The sequence below is a fragment of the Sturnira hondurensis genome, unplaced genomic scaffold, assembly GCF_014824575.4.
Source record: "Sturnira hondurensis isolate 20B ecotype Veracruz unplaced genomic scaffold, ASM1482457v3 Scaffold0022910, whole genome shotgun sequence".
Classification (NCBI taxonomy): domain Eukaryota; kingdom Metazoa; phylum Chordata; class Mammalia; order Chiroptera; family Phyllostomidae; genus Sturnira; species Sturnira hondurensis.
In genome coordinates this window covers 10340814-10351767 of record NW_028095541.1, presented here as the reverse complement: position 1 = coordinate 10351767, position 10954 = coordinate 10340814, and the positions used below count along the sequence as shown (strand labels likewise).

Here is a 10954-nt window from a genome sequence, read left to right as displayed (position 1 = left end):
ATTGAGATATAATGCACATACTGGATTGTAGCAGAGTGGTCCGGCCAGATGTCAGGGGAGTGGGGAGAAACCCCAAGGCAGTGCAAGCCTGCAATCCCTGGGGAGACCCACCCAGGATGGATCAGAAAGTGCCAGTTGAAATCACAACCAAAACCATGTGACCGGCATTTCACCCTGTCAGACAGCAATATACAAACTAGCCTGGCAGCAGAATGCATTGCTCCAACAACCAAGAAGCATATGTGACACAGCCAAAGACAACTTGCACAGAGTCTGCTTGGGGCTGAAAAGGTCACAACACACTTGTAACAAGGAGACGCCCAAAACTGGGCAGAGATACAGTGCCCCTGCGCAACTAGAAAACCCTCCTACCTGCTGCTGGATCATGGCGGCGGGAGAAGGGATAGAGATGCAGTGTGAGCTGATGCTCATGGTGGACATTGGTCCATACTTGCTGGGAATTTGGACACTCCCACAGTGGGTAGGATTTTGGGGGCAAGATTTAAAATGGAGGGCTTGCAAAAGCCCTTCCCTTTTTACATTCCTTTTCTTGCACCGCTGGGAGCCAGCCCATGGAGGCTGAGTACTTTGTGCAGGATTACCAGCCTTGCTCATGGCTCTTCTGTTGCCTGCTTGCACGGTCTGGAGCTTGTTCATGTAGCATGTGCACCTCACCAGCAGCAGGCTCAGGCTCAGTGCTGCAGCCCCACAGCACACAGCACAGGTCCTGGGTTACTCCCATTCTCTCGCCCGGAGAGTGGTACACAGGTGAGTGGGCCAGAATTGTTCGTCAGCCCTGGGGCACAAGCAGCCCTGGATGCTGGGGCCCGGCAGACTGAGTCCTTCACATGGCTGGCTGTAGTGATCTGGCAGTGCACCTGGCCCTGGGAGAGAGGGGAAGCTTCGGTGGGGCAATGGAGATGCTGACCTCAAAACTGCACACTCCAGAGAGGGAGAGAGAGTGGAGGTGGAGAGACGGAGACCCATCCATACAGCAGCCTTGGACTACGGATAAGAATGGAGGGTGGGGGTCTCTGGGCATGGATTTGGATTTCAGTCTTTTTGGGGATGAGGGGATTTCTGTGTTTCCCCCTCAGAATGGCTTGGAGCAAGGGAGCCCCCATCCCCCAAATTGGGCACCGTGCTAATAAAACCCTTTTTCCTTCTCCACCAATCTCTGTTTAATGGTTGTGTATGGAGGTAGGTAGCTGAATCCCACTTTGTCCTCTTAACAGAATGTGTGTGCGTACATGTGTGTATACATGTGTGTATATGTATATACACACATATATGTATATACACACTATGCGTGTTATATATAATACATATCATAATATTCACTTGTATAAAGGGGACAATTTGATGATTTTTAGTATATTGCAGATTTGTGCAACTGTCATCATAGTCTGGGTAAGTAGAGTATTAAATTATAAATATATATAATATTACATGTGCAATTTATTCAGGAATTTACTCATAGAGATAATGGTGATATATAAATATGGACACACACTTTCATTCTGGGTCAGCACCAGACCTTGAAGATGTTTTTTCAGTGTCAACACAGACAGATTTGTGGTCATCATCTGTAGAGAATGAGTGTCACTTCCCTCTCCCTTGTCAAATTCCGTAGAAAACGGCTGCTGAAAGATAGCCACTTGATAGGGCTGATTATGATAATCCTGTGATTTCAACAGGCAAAGAGATGTTCGTTAACTTACAAAAAGGTTTAAAGGAGTCTAAAATAAACTGAAAAAAAAGTATAGGAAATATTTGAAAACATACAAAATCTGTCACATTTGTGTCTCTCGAAAGAACAACATTAATAGCTAACAGTTACTTAGCCTTTACTCTATGCAAGGTGCTGTTCTAAATGGGTAACATACACCCTGGCTGGTGTGGCTCAGTGAATAGAGTGGCAGCCTGTGAATCAAGGGATCACTGGTTTGATTCCCAGTCAGGGCACATGTCTGGGTTGCAGGCCAGGTCTCCCATGGGGGGCACACAGGAGGCAACCACACATGTTCTTCTCCCTCTCTTTCCCTTCCCATTTCTCTACAAATAAATAAATAAAATCTTTAGAAAAAAAGAAAATTATAAACAATTAATTAATTAATTAAAAGCTTAACATATAGTACCTCTTTGAGTCCTCACAACAATTTCATGAAGACTTTATGGTTATCATATTCATTTTAAAGACATGGGGACTAAGGTACAAGAGGATACAAGAGGGTCTTGTTCCTTAGGCAAACTGGCTTCTGAGTCCACACTCTTAACTGAGTTAATGAGATGTGGGTAGAGTGAAGGACAGGGAGTGGTTTAGGATCAAAAGTAGAGAAGTTGATGATGGTTTTAGCATAGTGGCTGGCCCCTCGTGAGCACTCACTTACTCTCTCAATGCAATCATTATCACAGGCCGTCCTATACCTTCTAGGAAGAATGGGCATCTTTTGCTAGAAAAGGAACATTTCTGTGGTCCGCCTAAGGATTTGGTTAGCTGTCTTTGATCAGGGTTGCCACCATTCTGCAACGGAACTGATGCTTCTAGGCCTTCTTTGGGGAACTGTGCTGAGCCCAGGTACTGAGGGATGTTTAACAGTTGAGCCTGAATTGCTCTGCCCCAAACATCTACAGTTTTTGCTGGTGGTTCCTTATCTTTCGACTCATAAAATTACTTGTCTTCAACTTTCTCAATAACAATGTGGTCTCAACTGAAAATAATCCTTTATATGTGAAATCTGTTTTTGCATGCTTAATATTGATAAGTATCTTTTCAATACTAGAGAAGCTCTAGACAATTCTTTGTCAAACATCAGAGGCCTGTGAAAAAGTTGGGCAAAAAAGGATTATTTAATTCCGAGATGAACAAAGGGAGAATTTAAGGACAAGAATGACAAGCAGCAACTCCCTGTCACAGCAAAATCAGCTGGGGTGGAAGGACACCTTAGGCCAAGGGAAGGTTCAGTTACATTTGAATGGCAACTGCCTTATAAGAGGGTTACCTTTTCCAATTTGTAACAGAGAGGAAGAAAGTTGCCCCTTCAGCAGGAAGGAAGTGTAGGGCAATTCCGATTAAAACCAGGGAGGAAAAGTACCAGATAACTCTGTCCAAGACTGGAGTTGGTGGTGGGAGAGAAGGAGAGATCCAAACCAGTAATGTTCTCACAGAATAATTCCTGCCTTTTCTTCACATTGGTAAATAGCATGTGTTTATTCATGTCACCTGCCCCCCCGCCAAAAAGAAGTACTAAAAATTCACAGTATTTCCAAATTCTAACTGTTTTACTTTTCACCTTTTATTATGAAAAGCCACAAACATACACAAGCAGAGAAAAGTGTGTAAGGAAACCTTGTGTCTCCACCATCCAATGTCAACAGTTATCAACACAGGCCAATCTTGCTCTGGTCTACACTCCCGCTTACCAGATTAGTGTGCAGCCATCACTGCACCTGTAGTCACCACAGTGAGTACCATCATTTCAGTGTCAAGGTTGCCTCTGTCTGCACTCAGTCCCATCCTCTCCAGGAAGTAATCTGAGGACAGAAGGAGACAGATCAGAGGAGACAGGAAAACAGTCTCCACTGACATAAAAACTGGCTGAAAGGGAGAGAGGAAAGCCATGACAATCAGGAAAAGCTAAGGAGTGGGGCAAAGCTGCATCCTGGGACATTTGCCCTTCTCCAATCCCTTCCACGTGGAAGTGCATTGAGGGCTGGCAGGAGGGGGACCTTTGAATGGTGAGGGATTCCAAGTCTAGGAGGGCAGAGAGGAAAATGGGGCAGCTTTTGGGGTGGGAGCATTTAAGATCTGCTGCCAACTCTCTTTCTGGCTCCTGAACTGAAGGGCACATTGTCCTCAGCTGTGAAGGGGTCTGGGGGTGGGGAGAGGAAGCAGGCACTTGGGCTGAGGAGATGCATTCCCAGAACCATGCACGTGTGGTGCTAAGGATATACTATTATTTGACTGACCTGAACTTGAGGTGATTTACTGGAACATGGTAAGCAAATTTCTAGAACCAGGTGACCTGTCAGCCTCCCATTTTACTTCTGAGTCATGCTGGCTACTTGCATAGTAGATGCACCTATGCATCCAGTCATCAATTAATAAAAGCTAAAAAATGCAATGGGTTGCCTGGACGGGCACTAAGTCATTGCCTCCATATCACACTGTATTGAAAGTTGAAAACTGAGCAGAAATGTTTTCCTTAATCTTTCTGGCCAAGCTCTAATCCATGGAGTTTGTTATAGGAATATCACCCAAAAACCAAGAATGAATCTAAGAAACTTGTTTTTAAAATCTAACTTTATGAAGCCAAAAATGACGAAAAAAGCAGACCGTTAAAAAAACCCTCCTTGTCACATATTTCATGCTTTTACTCAATCAAAACAGATCTCCTAAATTTGGCATTCAGTAACTTTGTTTTGGATGTTTTTCTAAAGGTATCCTGGCTTTCCCCTACCTTTCATTTTGACAATCAGGGGGTTTCCTGATCATAACTTGACTTTTTCTCTCAAATTTTTCTAAATTTTCCCCTCCTCACTTTCCAGTATTCAGAATATCTGGAAATTTGTTTCCGATTAATACTTTTTTAAAAGATTTTATTTATTTATTTATCTTTAGAGGGGAAGGAGAGGGAGAGAAACATCAATGCATGGTTGCCTTTCATGCGTCCCCTGCTGGGAGTTGGCCTGCAGGGAACCAGCCTGCAACCCAGGCATGTGCCCTGACTGGGAATCGAACCGCGACCCTCTGGTTTGCAGGCCCACGCTCAATCCACTGAGCTACACCAGCCAGGGCTTCCTATTAATACTTTTAGATGTCAAGGTTGCACAACAGCACAGCAGTCCTGCTCGGCTCCTGCCACATGTACCTTTCACACCTAAGATGTGAATTAGTCTAGTCTTCTCAATTTCTACTCAGAGTCTGGATATCAACACCTATATCTATTTAACTCTTGACCTTTGCCTGGGGAAGGGTGAATGATGAAATAATGGAGGAATATTAGTATAAAACTGGTTTTTGAGGAATGTTTTAAGCTGTTTAGTCAGAGAAGATGCTGATTCTACAGCAATGAAATACCAGTAATAATATTTTCAGTTTATATGATGCTCTGCTATTTTTCAGGCCTGTTCACATTTATTTGATCTAAGATAATGCTGTGATGTAGACATTACTGCCATTGCCCGCAGAAAGAAACTGAAGCTGAGGATTATTAAATATCTTAACCAACATCTCCCAGGTCGTCTAATTCACCCCAGGTCTTCCAAATCTATTTCAGACCCCAGACCTCTGCCCCCAAAAAGCCAAACCTTTCTGTAAAATTTCCTACTGGCTGATTTCACCTGGGTGTCCCACAGGCAAGCGGGGAGCTGAAAGACAGCACCAGGTGTTCTTCCTCCGCTGTTTCCTACGGCACGCAGCAGCACTAGGAGCTGCTCGGTAGCACCGGGGCACAGACACAACGCATACTGGACCTCAGGAAGTGTTTGCTGCACAGGTGATTTAATAAGCAAGTGACTGAGTGAATGGAGGAGGGTCATCCTTGACGTTTCACCCACCCTTTCCCGGAAGATTAATTGGTCATAAAGTCCTGCTGTTTTGACATCATAAATCTCTTTCAAATCCTTCCCCCCTTTACAATCCCCACCATGCCTCCTTTGCTGAATTGTGTCAAGGCTGAAATGAGGTTTATACACATAAAAGTGTGTTGCAGAGAATAAGCCTCTGAGGAATAAGAAAAGATGAATCCCCCTGGACTCTGTGACTAAACATATCGGTCCCAGTTTGCCTATTTGCCTTTATTATGGCCTTCACGCTAGGAGATTTTTGTCTTCCTGACCTTCTTTTTTCTGAGATGGCTTCCAGGGGCCCACTGCTTAGTTTTTATGCAAATACCACCCATTGCCATGGACAAGCCTATATAGCTCATATAGACCCTTATGCTGCTTGCTGCTGCTTGTTTCTTACAGGAGAATCCAGCTCCTGAGAAGGAATTCAGGTTTCAGAGCCTTCACAGCACTCCATGCAACCTTAGGGATATAGTGCATTTAATAAATGTTTACTGCTCGAGAGGTCAGTTCTCCTCCTCTTCAGCCTGAGTTTCTTCTCTCAGAATTCTATTCCTTATTCTGCTTATATCAGGACATTTCTTCCTAAGAGATCTGACAAAGGAAAATCATCTGGATTAGACTACAGGGTGGAATTTCTAAGAAGCTGCTCATTGTGTTAAACCTAAGTAGACCAGGGTAAGGAGTCCCAGACTCAGACAGACTGAAAATGTCAAGTTTTACACATGTATAGTGCTTACAGACATATACCCAAAACAACGAGTAATATTAATTAAAATACCCAAAGCACAATGAGAATCATAAAACTAAAGAAAAAGAGTGTGTGTGTGCCAATGAGTTCCTCATCTTTAACTGCTATAGCCCATCAGTCACCAGGTCTTGTGGCTTCTCTCTTTGAAACAGGTGTTCAACGTGGTAGTTCCTTTCTGCACTTTGTCACCATTTAAGTCCTGGCTTTGCATAGTCCACCTACCTCCACTGCCTCAGTTTCTTCACTGGACTCTTGCCCACTAGTCAATCCTTACTCTAATGTAGGGAGTGGAGGTAGTCAATCCTTACCCTCAGTCCTAGAAAATGGCCCCCAAACATGATTTCATCGAGCTGTCCTGCTGCCCCAAATCCACATCTCCATGGTCTCCCTAGGATTCACAGGGACAAGGAACATCCCTAGAATTCACATCCTTGGCCAGATGTTACACCTGCAATAACTTTTCTTTAGTTTTATTAACAATATTTTACAATTTATTTTAGAGAGAGAGAGAAAGGAAGGAGAAGAAAGAGAAACATTTATTTGTTGTTCTACTTATTTATGCATTCACTGGTTACATCTTTTTTATATAGAGTTTTATATATACATTTTATTATTTTTTAAATTCTCACCCAAGGCTATGTTTATTGATTTTGATTTTTTAGAGAGACAGAGAGAAACATCAATGTGAGAGAGAAGTATGGATCAGTTGCCTCCTATACATGGCCTGACTCAGAAGCTAATGCACAAACCTTTTGCCGTATGGGACAATGCTCCAATCAGCTGAGCCACTGGCGGGGGCCATTGGTTGAGTCTGGTATGTGCCCTAATTGGGGATTGAACTCACAACCTTGGCATATGGGGATGATGATCTAACCAATCGAGCTACTTGACTAGGGTTTTTTTGGTATTTTTTTTGCAAGAACTCTTTAAATCTAGCGTACCCTTTTTTCTAACCTTCTCTGACTCTTCTTCACAGGGGATGACTGTGGATTGCCCTTTATAACCTGGAAAGTTGTCATCCACAATTTACATGGTTAAAGATCTGCACGTGGATGTAACTGGCATGCCTAAATCAAGAAAAGGTGGGCTCTAAAGATGAGTGACTGAGGAGCTGGGGGTGACCCAAAGCTCCAACCAAAACCTGGGAGCAATATCAAAGAAGCAGGATTGAAAAGTGATGGTAGGAGACAGGGACGATGTGGCTGCGGGCACCTCGTCCCGGTTGGGGACACTGCCTTCCTTCCTGGGACAGTGGAGCTACCCACTTCAGAGGATCTGAAAGTGCAAGAGGTGAAAGTCAGTCCTGCTGTGCTTAAAGCTGTGGTACATCACTATGAAGCTCAGTGCGTAAACCCAGAGGGGCTCATGCTATGCTGCTGGGAAGAGAAGGACCTGAAGCAGAGTTTAGAGAAAGGCAAGCTTGTCAACAAGTGCGCAGATGAAATGTCACTGTGCAGTATTCTACTTTATAGAATTCTAAACCTGCATCGATTATTACAGCCTACAACTGTTTTGTTGCTGTCACAAACAGCAGGCAAAGTTTTACACCAGTGTGTGCTGGACTGGGTGTGACCTGACCTGGGAGAGCTAGCCAGGGTCACCAAGGTGAAAACACATGACCTTTACCAGATAATCCTTGTCACTCAAGATCAAGACCAGAGCCCAACTTGGACATGAAAGGAGATTCGCAGCCTGCCAGACACGCAGCCACCTTTTTTCCTGCTCCATGTAAAGATGGGTCCATGCCCCACACTCAGTCATGTGCCTGGAAAACAGCAGACAAAAACTCACATGCGGTTTATGAACATTACAAAAAAGTTAATTTATGTGACTTGGCCATTATTCTATGCCATTTCCTGGCCATTAAAAAATTTAAAAGAAAAAAAGTGATTGTGATTTGGCAAGAAGAAGCAAACAAGGAAGCTGATTCAGAGAAAAAGTGTGACTAAAAGGGAACCTAAGGAGCAAGAGGGGGTGGACAGCAGCCATCTGTTAAGTCAACCAAAATGTCTATCCATGTCTGTTGACTGGGAAAGTGCTGGTCAGGCTCTGATACAGGAGAACACTGTAGTCATCTGGCAATCTCCTTCACTAGGTCATGATACCAGAGCAGTCTCCCAGCAGCTCAGTTTCCCTGGTATGGGCCCTGGTCAGGGAGGCCGGCTGCCAGTAGCTTCCCCTGCAAATCAATGCATTGTCTACATGTGTGACTCAGTCTTGGTGAGCTTGGTTAAGGAGAGGCCACTGCTGAGAAATGAAGCCACTTCCATTTCAACAATAATAATAAACAAACAAAATAAATCAAATTCCTAAGTCTGAGGAAGAGCTTTCAGGACCATGCTAAAGTGACTTCACAGTGGACAGTGTGCTCACGTCTCAGGCACAGCCCCTGCATCACCCCGTGCTGAGTGCACCACCGTAAAGTCATATGGTAACACTCTCTTCATCTGGATTCCATTTTCCCCCAGCTACCCCCATCCTTTGGGGCTCTCTAGGCAATTTTCACTTGCTCTAGAAAACCTCTTCCACTGTCCCTCTTGGTTTTCTTCCTATCTTCCTAAGAGTCATCTGCTCTGGGGAGTAACCCTGCATGAATGTTCTTGCATGCTAGGCACGTGTCCATCGCAATACAGAAACATCTGCGCGTGGGTTCCCCTGTCTCCACTTGGGGGTCATACCGATAACTCAAACTTTATTTGAGCAGTACTGAACAATAAGCTAAACCACACCCAAGGGTGATCCCAACTCCTCTTTCTTGTTCGTGCCCTCAGTCTAACAGGTCACCAGACCTCATCTCTCCATGGTCCCCTCACATTTGTCTGCTTTGCTTCTCACCACAGGCCCTCAATATCGCTCATCTAGACGTGATGATAGTCTTCTAACTGGTCTCCCTGCTCTACTCCTATTCTTCTCAAATGCATCCCCACATTAATGCTAAAATGACCTTTTGGGGTTACAACTCTGTCCATGTTATTCTCCTTCATAAAACAGCTTAATGGATTCCCTACCTATGGGATAAATCCGATCAAGCCATTACGTTGTGCAAGGCCACCAGTGATTGGACGCATGGCTTCTTTTGCAGCCTCATCTCATATCTCTCCCTAGTAAACTAGAGTTATCCTAACTAGGTCACATGGCTTCATTCTTCCTTGCCTTTTTCCATTTCTGGAATTTCTCCTTGTCCATCCCAACCCTCCACATTCTCCTGGAGAGTTAGTCATTCTTCAGATCTAGCTCAAGTGTCACCTCCTTCAAGAAGCCCTTGGTGACCCTCTGAAGTGGATTTAATCATCCTTTGTGAGGCCATTGTATTGTTATCAAACTCTACATACTCCAGGGCAGTGGTTTGTTTCTGGACACCCTCTCTTATTGTGACTTCCCAGAGGCAGAAATTGGATCTTACTTGTGTATTAACAGTGCCAAGCAAAGTGCCTGGCTCAGGGTAATGACCTAACAAAGGTTTGTTACGTTCAATAGTAACAAGGAACCCACTGCCTTGACGTTGCTTCTGGTTCTGCCACTTGCCAGATTTCACCTCTCCAAACTTCTGTTCCCTCAGTTGCAAAATGGGAATAATTGTAGTAGAATTTTTGTAAACATCAAATAAAATAATATACATAAACAGGACAATGCTGGGGGTTTATAACTCAATAAATGCCAGCCATTCTATTATTATCCCTCTGGACCTATTATCCCTCTGGACCTCTGGACCTAATTTTTCAAAAAACCCTATGTAATTTTTCTAACTAGTTGATCCCACTGATGTCACCCTATAAACTACTGAAGCACTTAGTGTAGCATTCATTTTAAAATTTATATTCTGTTTATATTTGTCAATCTCTTAATTTTTTTAAAAAAACATTTTATTTATTCATTTTTAGAGATAGGAGGAGGAAGGGGAGGAGGGAGAGAAACACTGATGTGTAAGAGAAACATCTCTGAGTTGCCTCCTGCACATACCCCAACTGGGGACTGGGCCTGCAATCCAGGCATGCACCCTGACCAGGAACTGAACTGGTAAACTTTCACTTTGCAGATTGATGCTCAGCCAAGACAGCCAGGCCAGTCAGGGCTTCTCCCAACTTTTAAACTTTGGAGAATCGGGATATGTCTTAGCACTTTGTGGTAGGCAGAATTCTAAGATGATCCCACATGCCCTTTGTCCCTGCAGCATCTCCTCCCCTCAGAATGTGGGTGGAATCTGTGAATGTGACATTACTCCTGTGATTATGTTGCATGACACAGTGGACTTCAAGAAAGGGAGATCACCCAGGCGGGCCTGACCTAATCGCAATGAATCATTAATAGTAGAGTTTTCTCTGGCTAGAGACAGAAGAAAAAGTCAGAGATTCAAAGCAAATGAGAGGCTGGACATGCCCTTGTTGTCCCGAAGGTAGAGGGGGCTGTGTAGAAAGGACCTGAAAGCAGCATATAGGACCAGAGATCATCACCCTACTGACAACAGGCAAGAAAACGGGAACCTCAGTTACACGATTGCAAGGAACTGGATTCTGCTGATAACATGAGTGCCTCCAGACAGGAATTTCATTTGGCCAACATCTGGGTTTTGGCTTCATGACACCCTGGGCAGAGATCTGGCTATGTCTAGCTGGACTTTGAACCTGCAGCACTGTG

General features: G+C 44.1%; 1 pseudogene; it reads left to right on the top strand.

The window, feature by feature from the left end:
• Positions 1 to 385: 385 nt before the first annotated feature.
• LOC118980453 (NADH dehydrogenase [ubiquinone] 1 alpha subcomplex subunit 8-like) lies at positions 386 to 8268 on the top strand (annotated as a pseudogene).
• The last annotated feature ends 2686 nt before the right edge of the window (positions 8269 to 10954 follow it).